The sequence below is a fragment of the Mixophyes fleayi genome, chromosome 10 (assembly GCF_038048845.1).
Source record: "Mixophyes fleayi isolate aMixFle1 chromosome 10, aMixFle1.hap1, whole genome shotgun sequence".
NCBI lineage: Eukaryota > Metazoa > Chordata > Amphibia > Anura > Limnodynastidae > Mixophyes > Mixophyes fleayi.
The window spans coordinates 91,412,999-91,427,316 of NC_134411.1; the positions used below are offsets into that span (position 1 = coordinate 91,412,999).

The 14,318-nt window shown below is 40.6% G+C and overlaps 1 long non-coding RNA gene across 1 annotated transcript in view; it reads right to left on the reverse strand.

Annotated features, from left to right (window-relative positions):
* Window positions 1-8,966, reverse strand: part of LOC142103605 (uncharacterized) — a 51,318-nt gene extending 42,352 nt beyond the window's left edge. The window contains exon 1 of the long non-coding RNA XR_012679399.1: window positions 8,856-8,966. This is a non-coding gene — a long non-coding RNA (uncharacterized LOC142103605). The remainder of the gene's footprint in view (window positions 1-8,855) is intronic.
* Window positions 8,967-14,318: the final 5,352 nt, after the last annotated feature.

A 14,318-nucleotide genomic window follows, 5' to 3' on the forward strand; every position in this document is an offset into this window, starting at 1 on the left:
GCCATTGAACATGCAATGTTTGTCTTCTCTGATCCACTGTTTTTTTATTAGGATGAATAAGCTGATTTAAATCTGACATATTCATAAACTTAAATTTTAACTTTCAATTTCTGAATCTAACATTTTGACTTCCCTTTTGCATTTTTGGATGAGTAACCCTATTAAATCAATAGGACAATTTTCCTAAATGATCTTCCATTCATTCAGAAATTTACTATTATTAATATTGTCTGTACGTGACTTTTCAATACAATTTATATATTCTTAAATCACCATATCCCACCAGCTACTAATTTACTTTTCCACTACTACTGCTACAGATACTACATATTGTTCCCAGAGCTATTGATGTCAAATAGCGAATACATTTATAGCACAAAAAAAATGAATAGAATCATGGTCACGAGTGTGGCGTAAGTGTCTGTGACCTGTGTCTGGCGTTAACTAGACACATGCGGACCTGTAGAAATCTTAAGATGCATACAGGTCAGCATATGGGTGTAAATACGCAAGTTACGCTTGATTTGCGAACAACTCTGCATCAGGATCTTAATGCCAAAAAAGAAAAAGCAGACTCCCGGTGAAGCAAATCACATACGTCACAACAAGTACGCAATAAAAAGTGTTTTGACTAAACAAAATTAAAAAAAACAAACATTGGAAGATTTTACAGGATGTACCAACAATTAGAGACATTTTTCAAAAAATGACTAATTAATAGGATTGTACACCCTGTTATATTGATGGTAAATTCCACACAACTATTTTTGGGGACATATGACTTTCTCATGTTTGCATTGTGTTTCATATATTTCCATAATCCCAAGGAGATGTAATACAACACCCCAAAAAAAAATATAAACAGCATAAAAATAAAACTAGAAGTTTTAATATGACCAAAATATAAGGGGAAGGTAAACAGGAGAATTATCTAGCTAGGAGACATAATATTAAGGTGGCAAGTTAAAGTGGAAATCAGACCACCTTTGTAAGGAGGTAATTTCACAAGTCAATGTATCAACATTCTGAAAAGGAAACAGGGAGGTGTTGCTCATAGCAACTAATTATATTCTAACTACCATTAATCGAGTATTAATCTACCGTTTATCTATTTTAGAAAATGATATCTAGAAATCTACCCAATTAATTTCTGCTCCAAAAACAAGCATGGTGGATACATCAATTAAATACACAATTCCCCAAATGCTTAACTAAAGCCTTTGATCTATCTTACTTTCATTACTGAAGGGTTAAGTTGCATCAGTGGCTTTAATGCAATAGAAATGGGCATACAATGATTGAAAGATATTTCTATTTTGCAATTTAATTGTATTTTGCAGAAACCTTAAATCAGGGTTGACCAACCCGTGGCCCGCGGGCCGCATGCGGTCCAGCATTCCTGTAAATAGGGCCCAGCAGGAGTTTTGGTTGTGGCAAAGGGGCAGCGCTGTTAATGGAAAAAAAAATCCTGCAAAAAAAGAAAAAGATAAGAAAATACTTACCTTGTGGTGACGCGGTCCCTCCCTGGTCTCCTCCTCCGTGCGGCGCTCGCAGTGAATGTCGGGCGTGACGTCATCACGTCCGACATCCATTGCGGAGCACAGCACATAGGAGTCACCCGCGCGAACTATCAGCAGCAGTGAAATGGAAAAAACAAGAGAAGAGAATCAGAGAACAAGCCGATTAAAAGGTAAGTTAAGGGGGTTTTTTTGTTTTTTATTATTATTTCAAGGGACGCTGACCAGTGCATAAACTCACCTGGTCCTGGAGCATCACAGACCTTATCTTCCTGTCTTAATGACTGCTGTATAGAAGCCCTTCATAAAATGTTGTAACAATATCACTTGATGTTTGACAGCAGCCATTAGCATGTCATTGAAACACTGAGCAACAACAAGGAGCATTAGCAGTGTTTTCTATGGTTTTTTTGGATGATCAGCTACCGTATCATTAGTGCTAGTGTATTTTATGTGCGGCCCAAAACAACTTGTCGCCTTCCAATGTGGCCCAGGGAAGCTAAAAGGTTGGACACCCCTGCCTTAAATAATAAAGGCTCCTTGAGAGATGTGTAAAGGGTTTGTGAGTTGTATATTGAGGAAAATAAAATAGTCATGACCTTAAAAATCAAAGTCAGTCATCAGGTTATATGAACAGAAAGATGAAAGATGTGTTTGCTTAATCCTTTTCTTCTATAATCACATGACACTTAATAATTCACTTGTGTACACACCGTTTAATTATATTGTTGAGCAACATGTAGTGAATAGAAATACAAATATGAAAAATAAAAGAGGGTGAAGCAAAGTAATACATTAATGGCTATCTAATTTGCCACGTGATTTGGCACACTATAGCAATAAGTATCAAGAATGCCCCAAAATGGATATAATACACGTAATATAAAAAAAAATGATAGAAAAAGACTACAAAATGGGATTGATATGAAGTGAACCATATTGCCGAGGAGCATTGAAAAAATATTTTGCTTTTTTAAATCTATGAACATGTTATTCTCAAGGTAGAACACTTTGTACCTCATAAAAATCCAGTTAAATTTTGCTCCTTGGCAAAACCATGTTGCACTGCCAGGTAGGGGGAGGTTAACAAATTTAAAATGTGTGGTCAGATTTAGAATTGGGAGCGGGATGTTCCTGCCACTGACCCTGTGCCTGAACCTGACTATGCTATCTGCCTGCTACCTGCCACTGATCCTGTGCCTGAACCTGACTATGCTATTTGCCTGCTACCTGCCATTGACCCTGTGCCTGGACCTGACTATTCTTTTTGCCTACCTCTTGCCACTGACCATGTGCCTGAACCTGACTATGCTATCTGCCTGCTTCCTGTCACTGATCCTGTGCCTGAACCTGACTATGCTATTTGCCTGCTACCTGCCACTGATCCTGTGCCTGAACCTGACTATGCTATCTGCCTGCTACCTGCCACTGATCCTGTGCCTGAACCTGATTATGCTATTTGCCTGCTACCTGCCATTGACCCTGTGCCTGGACCTGACTATTCTTTTTGCCTACCTCCTGCCACTGACCCTGTGCCTGGACCTGACTATTCTTTTTGCCTACCTCTTGCCACTGACCATGTGCCTGAACCTGACTATGCTATCTGCCTGCTACCTGCCACTGACCCTGTGCCTGAACCTGACTATGCTATCTGCCTGCTACTTGCCACTGATCCTGTGCCTGAACCTGATTATGCTATTTGCCTGCTACCTGCCATTGACCCTGTGCCTGGACCTGACTATTCTTTTTGCCTACCTCTTGCCACTGACCATGTGCCTGAACCTGACTATGCTATCTGCCTGCTTCCTGTCACTGATCCTGTGCCTGAACCTGACTATGCTATTTGCCTGCTACCTGTCACTGATCCTGTGCCTGAACCTGACTATGCTATCTGCCTGCTTCCTGTCACTGATCCTGTGCCTGAACCTGACTATGCTATTTGCCTGCTACCTGCCACTGATCCTGTGCCTGAACCTGACTATGCTATCTGCCTGCTACCTGCCACTGATCCTGTGCCTGAACCTGATTATGCTATTTGCCTGCTACCTGCCATTGACCCTGTGCCTGGACCTGACTATTCTTTTTGCCTACCTCCTGCCACTGACCCTGTGCCTGGACCTGACTATGCTATTTGCCTGCTACCTGCCACTGACCCTGTGCCTGAACCTGACTATGCTATCTGCCTGCTACTTGCCACTGACCCTGTGCCTGAACCTGACTATGCTATCTGCCTGCTACCTGCCACTGACCCTGTGCTTGGACCTGACTATGCTATCTGTCTGCTACCTGCCACTGACCCTGTGCCTGGACCTGACTATTCTTTTTGCCTACCTCCTGCTACTGACCCTGTGCCTGAACCTGACTATGCTATTTGCCTGCTACCTGCCACTGACCCTGTGCCTGGACCTGACTATTCTTTTTGCCTACCTCCTGCCACTGACCCTGTGCCTGAACCTGACTATGCTATCTGCCTGCTACCTGCCACTGACCTAGTGTCTGAACCTGACTATGCTATCTGCCTACTACCTGACACTGACCCTGTGCCTAGACCTGACTATTCTTTTTGCCTACCACCTGCCACTGACCCAGTGCCTGAACCTGACTATGCTATCTGCCTGCTACCTGACACTGACACTGTGCCTGTACCTGACTATTGTTTTTGCCTACCTCCTGCCACTGACCCTGTGCCTGGACCTGACTATGCTATCTGCCTGCTACCTGCCACTGACCCTGTGCCTGAACCTGACTATGCTATCTGCCTGCTACCTGCCACTGATCCTGTGCCTGAACCTGACTATGCTATTTGCCTGCTACCTGCCACTGACCCTGTGCCTGGACCTGACTATTCTTTTTGCCTACCTCTTGCCACTGACCCTGTGCCTGGACCTGACTATGCTATCTACCTGACACTGACCCAGTGCCTGAACCTGACTATGCTATCTGCCTGCTACCTGACACTGACCCTGTGCCTGGACCTGACTATTCTTTTTGCCTACCTCCTGCCACTGGCCATGTGCCTGAACCTGACTATGCTATCTGCCTGCTACCTGCCACTGACCCTGTGCCTGAACCTGACTATGCTATCTGCCTGCTACCTGACACTGACCCTGTGCCTGGACCTGACTATTCTTTTTGCCTACCACCTGCCACTGACCTAGTGTCTGAACCTGACTATGCTATCTGCCTACCACTGACCCTGTGCCTGGACCTGACTATTCTTTTTGCCTACACCCTGCACTGACCCTGTGCCTGAATCTGACTACGCAATTTGCCTGCTATGTGCCACTGACCCTGTACCTGCACCTGACTACGCAATTTGCCTGTTATTGACCCTGTGTCTGGACCTGACTACGCTATTTGCCTACCTCCTGCCACTGACCCTGTACATGAACCTGACTACGCTATTTGCCTACACCTTGCCACTGATACTGCAATAACTTAGCTCTATTGGGGATAGGGTAGTATAGGGCAGAGCATCGCAACATTTCTACTCATCAAATCAAGGAAGTACAAACAGTGTAAATAGTACAGAATTATAGAGTCATTGCAAGCAGGTAACATGATAAACACAAATAATTGGAAGCATAATAACTGGATACCAGTGCTTAATTATTTAGAACATACAGGGCATAAGCATGAAAGATTCTTTGGGGTAGATATATCATATCTTATAAAAAGAAAAAGTGGAAGTGTTGCCCATAGCAATCAATCAGATTCTAGCAATCATTTAACTAGTACAGCCTAGAAAATGATCAGTTGCTATGAGCAACACCTCCCATTTTCCTTTCTAGAAGGTTTGATAAATCTATCCCTTAGTGTTTAGACAAGGTCCCAGGTGGGGTATGGAGATGTTTCTAAGCTACAAGGCATCTTTGTTATAATCTATTAAGGCACAGGGCCTGATTAAGGGTTCCGGTCACCTTAGGATAATAAAGCTGTAGAGTCCACTCAATATATACGTTCGTACTCAACAATGAACAAAATATCATACTGCACATGCACAGAAACCAATTCATACTTATAGGAAGCTATATGTTGACGTTCAGCATATCGTTTAAGGCATATATCTGGAACTCATTAATGAATATTGGGGCATATGAAGAATGGGGAGTATTCTCCAGCATTCAAATTTAGACAGACTGTGTCATTCGCTCTTACCTGTTCTTGCAGCTCTGACTACCTGCTGTTCTCTCTTAATTGTTCTTGCAGCTCTGACTACCTGCTGTTCTCTCTTGCTTGTCATTGCAGCTTTGCTGTCCACCAGTTTGCTTCTGGAAAGTTGGGGTCCTCTTTTAAAAATATGCAAAAATTGTATTATAATGCAAAAGGTTAACAGCCCCTGCTGATTTGGCTCTTTAGTTCAAAACACAACACTTCATTATGGCCATATAAAACTACCAAATAGCACAGGCATATATAGACAATAAAATCAACATTTATCAGGGGATCCACCAGATAAAATCTTGTTTCATACCATGAAGTCTTTTTGAAGCATGAATGGATTTGCAATTGTATTGTTTTAAATTAATACAGCTTTCGTTAATGTCAAAAAAGTTTTCTGTGTCTTGCATCAGAGTTGGGGGGTGATCCTCTACCCACATATAGCACCCCTTTGTGCTCTGAAAGGGGTGACGAAATGTTGTCTTTATTCACTTCAGTGACTCTGCCCGAGTCTTCTACACAGTATGGCGGGTTGCGGACTGTAACTGGATCCATTCGGGAAGCTCCTTGTACCCGACCACACTAACCCTCTGAATAAGAAGAGACTACACAATACTTGCCAACTCTCCCGGAATGTCCGGGAGACTCCCAAAATTCGGGTCGGTCTCACGGACTCCCGGGAGAGCTGGCAAGTCTCCCGCATCCGGCAATTGCGGGGCTAAAATGACGCGATTCATGGTGAATCGCGTCATTTTGGCCCCGCCCCATGACAAATATGCTGTTTTGTCATGGGGGCGGGGCCAAATGACGCGTGTGCCCGCGCCCCTCCCGTCCTCTAGACACGCCCCTCTCCCGGATACAACTTGCCAAAAGTAGGCAAGTATGGACTACACACTATGGTTATGAACAAATCAAACTGGTGTTTATTTTGGGGGAAGTAAATAGGTGAGGCAGATTTAAAGAGGGGAAAATTGTGGACTGGGTAAATGGGACAACGGAGAAGATTATAATCAACGGCAATAGTACGGTGAATAGTAATGACAGGCAAACAATACGGCCATCACACCAGCAGTCAACTCACACACAGTGTGAAAAGTATAAATCAACAATGATTTAAAGCCATAATCACAGTCCTGGCAATATTGAAATAGTTTGTAATATTAACTAGTTAACGTTGGTGCACATGTAGAAATGTTGGTAACCCAGTCTACTTAACTTGGGTATCTTTAGGTGTATCTTGCATTAGATCTCTTAAACTTGGAATGTCTCTATATCTCGGACAGGTAACACAGCCTCTGATACATGTACAGATTAATGTTAAGAGGTCTAACCTGCGGAATTAGAGGTATAATGTTCTTTTCTTAATGCAGCAATAAAGGTCTCACAGTATTTTGGTGTGTTACTACTTATCTCTCTCCCTCTGAGCGAAAATGAAGTTCTCAGAAGCTTTTGGGTCATGGACTACTTACAAGGCTGATCTTACCTTTGTGGAGTCAAAAGAGAAGTCTTGGTGGTATATTTATTAAACTGCAAGTTTGAAAAAAAGATGTTGCCTATAGCAACCAATCAGATTCTAGCTTTCATTTGTTTAGCACATTCTACAAAATAACAGCTAGAATCTGATTGGTTGTTATAGGCAACATCTATTCTTTTTTAAACCCGCAGTTTAGCAAATATATCCCTAGGAGTTTGTAGTATATTGATATGGCATTTGGGCAATTTAAGGGTGTGGATAATATTACAACTAGCTCGTTGGGCCAGTCTGACGATGATAGGTGTTCCAGGACCTTATTCACATAATGTTCTGAATGATAAATTGCAAAGTTGTGCGTATGGGGTCATTCAAACAAGATCTGGGCCGTCATGAGTGAGGTTCTCAAGGTCAAGTCTACCATAGATTTTTAATAGTCATTATAACGTTTGCTCAATGAGTGAAAGGATATAATGCCTGGCCATTCTGTAAGTCTGGATTATTTAGATATGGCAGGAATAGGGAGTGGTTTAGATTGTGTTTGTTGCATGTTATATTTCCAAGTTGTTGTCAGAAATGGGTTATCATTATGTTATTATTCTTGTTTATGAATAAGGAGAAATGCGGTCAAGTTCATATTAGAGAGAAAGGATTTTTCTACTTCTTGGTTAACATATGTATCCTTATTATGTATCCGATCCCTAATGTATCTTAGAATTTTTGCCTAATGATATAATTTCAGTTTGGGGTCATTGCTCTTGTACCAATTATATCCATTGGTACCGGAGCAATGACTGAGCTCTGTTTGGGATAGACAGGGGAACACTTAGGAGGGGGGGGGGGGTTCTTGTTGGCTAGAACCCCCACCCCTACACTCAATTTCATTGTATGCATAAATCTACATGCTGTTTGTTGACCCAGAATGCCGTGCGTATGGATCAACATTCTAGTATATCAGAGAAAATGTTACAAGCCCTGGATTTGTGCAGATCTAATATTATTCTTCATTGTCTTTCATTTTATATTAGCCACGTAAGAAACAAACAAAATATTGTACAAATAAATGGGAAGAGCAATGCCAAAATGTATATTTTAAGATATGCTAATATTTCTCAATAACAATGGCTGACTTTCCTAGAAGATGAGGTGTGTATGATACTTTGTATAATCAACACAGAATACGCGGTAAGATGATTTAGCAAAAAACATTGATTGCAATTAAAAATAATGAGAGGTTATTATACGAATACATAAGTTCTAACAATGTATGTGGAGTAATACTGTATCTCGCGTACTAATGAACATTGGCAGGACACCTTGTCTAATCCTCTGGTGCAAGGTTGACACAGTAATTGAACCTTGTCAGGATACAATGTTAACCTTTCCGACACTGAAGGAGAAATCCTTTATCAAATACCAACACATTTAATTAAACACTTAGTAATTAACTCTTGCAACAGTGCTTCCTTTTAGCCATGCTGCAAATAAAATGTTGGCATATCGCACACCATACTGTATAGATGGAACTGGCTATACGAGTATAACTATCATGCTGATCTTTAGGAGGTGCACTGTGTGGTTCATCGAATTCATAGGAGGGTTTATATTTTTATTTATCATTAAGGCTCTAATGTAAAATCAAAAACAATACAATAGTGTACACTGTGTGATAAGTGAGTTTCTTTGGAATAACGAAAAGCACTCACCCAGTGTTTGCAACGTAAACACTTTGGACAATCTTACACCGATATCCGCCGGTGATTGCGCAACACAACGAAGCTGGATTCTGTGGGAAGTTCAACAGTTGCCGAGTTCACTGTCCTAAATGGAAGGAGTAAACACAGCCATGATGTACCCTGTGTGATAATTATTGCACTCACCAAAAATAAAGCCAGCTTTGAACATTTATTGTACAGATGTCTGTCAGTGAATATGATTTCACTTGTATATGAAAAGTATTTGTTGTGTCTTACATATTTGGTCTTCTATATTTCAGATTTTTCAATATAAGCATTTTAGAAAATAAAATTAACCTTTATTGTATGGCCAGTACAAAGATATGTTAGCACACATCTTTTATTAAAGAATTCCAAAAGGAATAAGAAGAAAAAAGGTTACTGGTGTTAAGATTGTCTTGATTTCTTCCCACGAGGCACTTCTGATTAATTTCAACGCGTTTCATGACCGGGACTTTTGTCAGTACGGTGGCTTGGTGTGTTGTGAAGCACACTTATATAGTAAACTTTCAATGTTCGTGCACACATTAGGGTGAACTAAAATACCTGTATCTTAATATAAATTTGATACATTTCTCTCTATTAGGTTTTTTTTTGTGTTACTGCGTTGTGAATATTTTGTGCTCTTTATATTGCGATTGAAGGGCAAAGTGCTTATATCTTTTTATGTACGATTAGTTCTAATGATGTTTTCATAGCTATTGAATGCTTGTGATTGGTAGATGAAAACATGCCTCTGATTGGTTATTGATGGGTTTAAGTTTTATTTAGGCTTAGTGGTTAGCCCTTCTGCCTCACAGCACTGGGGTCATGAGTTCAATTCCCAACCATGGCATTGTCTGTGTGGAGTTTGTATGTTCTCCCCGTGTTTGCGTGGGTTTCCTCCAGCTGCTCCGGTTCCTCCCACACTCCAAAAACATACTGGTAGGTTAATTGGCTGCTATCAAATTGACCCTAGTGTGTGTGTGTGTGTCTATATATGTGTGTATATTAGGGAATTTAGACTGTAAGCTCCAATGGGGCAGGGACTGATGTGAGAGAGTTCTCTGTACAGAACTGCGGAATCAGTGGCGCTATATAAATAAATGATGATGATGATGATCCCTATGTATCTTAAAATATTTGCCTAATGACATTATTTCAGTTTGGGGTCATTGCTCTTGTACCAAGTATATCCATTGGTACCGGAGCAATGACTGAGCTCTGTTTGGGATAGACAGGGGAACACTTAGGGGGGGTTCCTGCTGGCTAGAACCCCCCCCCCCCCCCACTCAATTTCATTGTATGTATAAATTTATCTGCTGTTTGTTGACCCAGAATGCCGTGCGTACGGATCGACATTCTAGTATATCAGAGAAAATGTTACAAGCCCTGGATTTGTGCAGTTCTAACATTATTCTTCATTGTCTTTCATTTTATATTAGCCATGTAAGAAGCAAGCAAAATATTGTAAAAATAAATAGGAAGAGCAAAGCCAAAATTTATATTTTAGGACAGGTTAACATTTCTCAATGACAATTAATGGCTGACTTTCCTAGGATATGGGGGGTGTATGATATATTGTATAATCAACACAGAATAGGTGGCAAGATGATTTAGCAAAAACATTGATTGCAATTTAAAATAATGAGAGGTTATTATACGAATACATAAGTTATAACAATGTATGTGGAGAAATACTGTATATCACGCACTAATGAACATTGGCAGGACACCTTGTCTGCACTGTAGGACTGTTAATTTAATGTGTCACATTTGTGTGTGTTGGAGATTAAACAAAATAATAACTAGCGCCAAAAGACAAAAGTACAGGATGGAAGATAGCAGCCAGGAAAACAGAAGCTTGGTGTGTTGTGAAGCACACTTATATAGTAAACTTTCAATGTTCGTGCACACATTAGGGTGAACTGAAATACCTGTATCTTAATATAAATTTGATACATTTCTCTCTATTAGGTTTTTTTTTGTGTTACTGCGTTGTGAATATTTTGTGCTCTTTATATTGCGATTGAAGGGCAAAGTGCTTGTATTTTTTTATGTATGATTAGTTCTAATGACGTTTTCATAGCTATTGAATGCTTGTGATTGGTAGATGAAAACATGCCTCTGATTGGTTATTGATGGGTTTAAGTTTCATTTAGGCTTAGTGGTTAGCCCTTCTGCCTCACAGCACTGGGGTTATGAGTTTGATTCCCGATCATGGACTTATCTGTGTGGCGTTTGTATGTTCTCCCCGTGTTTGCGTGGGTTTCCTCCGGGTGCTCCGGTTTCCTCCCACACTCCAAAAACATACTGGTAGGTTAATTGGCTGCTATCAAATTGACCCTAGTCTCCCACTATGTACCCATCCTCCCCTTCTCTTTGTTTTGGTCTTCCCACCCCCCACCCCTTCCTTTTTACTTGTCCGTACCCCTTCAATTTTGAATAAAAATACTATTGAAGTTAAATTGACCCTAGTCTCTTTCTCTGTCTGTGTGTGTGTATGTTATGGAATTTAGACTGCAAGCTCCAATGGGGCAGGGACTGATGTGAATGAGTTCTCTGTACAGCGCTGCGGAATTAGTGGTGCTATATAAATAGCTGATGATGATGATTTAATAAAATATATTATTCAGGTCCCAATTGTGATTTCACAGAGATACTCGTATCTCAGTAGATGGTGGATGAATTAATTCTAATTAATTTTCCAAGATGAATATTTAATATTGCGTTCTGTTCCCATTTGAATTTAAAAGGTTAAATACTTTAGGACATTAATATTACTGAATACGATGGCTATGGATATATATGATATTTAGCAAGTTGGCTTATTTGAAATAGGAGCAATGTAGTTATAATATATATTCTCATTAGAATTTAATATATTAGGTTACTATTGTGTGTTTTATTTGCTAGTATTATTTCATGCTTTTTTGCAAAGGGCAGCATGATTATATCTTTAATTATAAGGACGGTAAAACGTGTTAACGAACAACCCATTAATAATTGTCTTTTTTATAATAGGTGCTAAAAGGATCAGGTTGCCCCAACCTACGTAGCTAAATTAGTTATTTTAAATAGTTAGCTTTGATACTAAATATGTTAAAATGCAACTGGTTTGTGTGTATTATATTTTTATGAGATGATGTGTAACCAGTTTCATTATATGCTGTTTAATTGTCATAACCTGCTCCTGTTGAAAGTTTCTACTAATACATACTTATGTAACATAAGCCTATTTTGACTGTTAAGCTCAACACCAGATAATTATGTTTCATACTGTGTTAGGCTAGGTACACACTGGCCCGATGATTACACGAATAACCTCCAATCAGCCGACATCCGACTGTTTGGTCAGATATCGTGTGAGTGTGTACAGGGACACCATGATCTAAAGTCGTCCCAAAGTGCCGATCATCATTTCATTTGGTTGGTCGTACTGTTTAAATATTTTCCGACCAATCACAGACTGTGACGAAATGTAGTATATCTCATGACTGATTGTTATTTTCTGTTGAATTTATGTATAACACTGTGAATATTTTATGTAACCTTTCAAAGTGTATTTTGCTAACTGACCTGAGTCTGACCTAGGCAAGTCTTGTGAAAGTAGCCAGGCCCAGATAAATCTCTGAGGAGTTTGTGTATACAGAGGAGGTAGACTTAGCCAAGCCGAACGAACGAGCAGAGGTGAGACTTTAAGGTCCCGTTGGACATTCCGATCTCAGCTCATTTTGAAAGTCCTGTGACATTTGGGAAATCAATCTGTCTTTATTGACAGACAAATTCCTAAGGTGTGGGGTGAAGAGCCAACAAGAAATGGTTTAAAACCTTCTGCCTTAGACATCAGATTGTGCATTTCATGAGGGGTCTATCAAGACTGAAATGTCCCATACTTTTCAATTGTCTTCCCTCACACACAGCCAGTCTACCTCATAAGTAGTACTCTGATTTTATTTCCTATTTTATTTTCTGAAACTCTTTTGTGCAACATATTGTATGTCTTTGTTATTCATTTTTGTAAATAAGCCTTGGAAACAGTTTTCAGATTAAATACATTTAATCTAGTGTATTCGTGATTATTTGTGAACTTACAAAGCCAATGGAGGCTCATGTGCATGTGATTTAAGTGTGAAACTTTAATAAGTGGTTTTGGTGAACGTAAGGACACCATAATAAATTCTTTGTGGTGACAGAAAAGGTGTAGTCATTGCTAAGTGACTAAGGTGACGCCAGTCAGGGCCAGCTGTTCAGATTGCTGTATCTGGGACAGGCAGGGCGTTCGTGACACTGACCGATCATGTAGTGAGTATATACTCATGCTCACGACCTCCATAGAGTTTACAGAGTCTTGTTCTTTTCACCCGATGCTAGCAATGAATGTCCCAGTGAACAAATATAGAGTGCTTTAGAAGGAATAATTCATTTGTTTGATCTGAGACAGAATGTTTAGTTTCAGAGTCACAGAAGCTAGCTATAACAAGGTGGTTTTAATCAGTGTGACAATGTGACAATAATGAATGAATGAATATTGTGCTGTCATTCTCTGAAGACTAGAGGACCAGATGAAGAGCACAGATCTGAAGGTAAATCGTGTCCGTATGTACGCCATAATCATCAGACTGATCAGACCTTCAGGTCGTAGATACAATCGTTTGAGATAACACGTCGGTCGGAAAATTCCTTTCGATATTTCTGATTTATATGGACAGCTTTTTTTAAAATCTCCAGCTGTCGACCTCAGGATAGTGCAGAAGTCATCGCGTCAGCCAGGCAGCGGAAGGTTGGAAAACCTTCTGTCTTCTCTCTTCCGCTGTCTCCGATGCAACTATGAAAGTGGTGCAGGGAGACCAGCTTATATCTCTGTCTATGGGGTAGACTTACTAAAAATCATGTTTGGTGGTGATTTAAAACCGCCACATATCATCTGCGGTTCAGTGCTCCAAAATCATTATTAATTGATTAAGGGGTGAATTATCATATTAAGAGGACAATATTGTTGTATAATTATACTATGGGGCACTATGCAGTGGCGGATCCAGGAAGGGGGGGGGGGGGGGGGCGATCGGGGCAATCGCCCCCTAGCAGGGGCTTGCTGCCGATGGCTGCACAGCTTGTGCAGGTCCGTTCAGCAGGGACAGTGTGCTGCCCGGCTGCTCTGATTGTGTTTTAAACACACTGTCACTGCCGAACGGACCTGCACATAGTGTGCAGCCGCCGGCAGCCTTAGATGTCAGAAAGGCGCGGGGCCTAAATCGCCCCCCCCCCCCCCCCCAAATCGCCCCTGGTACATCAATTTTCTAGTTTCCGCCCCTGGCACTATGTAATGCCCCATGTGTGCATCATAAATAACGATATCCCCCATTAACAATCTAAATAGTTGTATAATTATATGTTCATATTTCCCCATAATATAATACAATGGTCCCCTTAATAGAATGAAAAATAAACTTT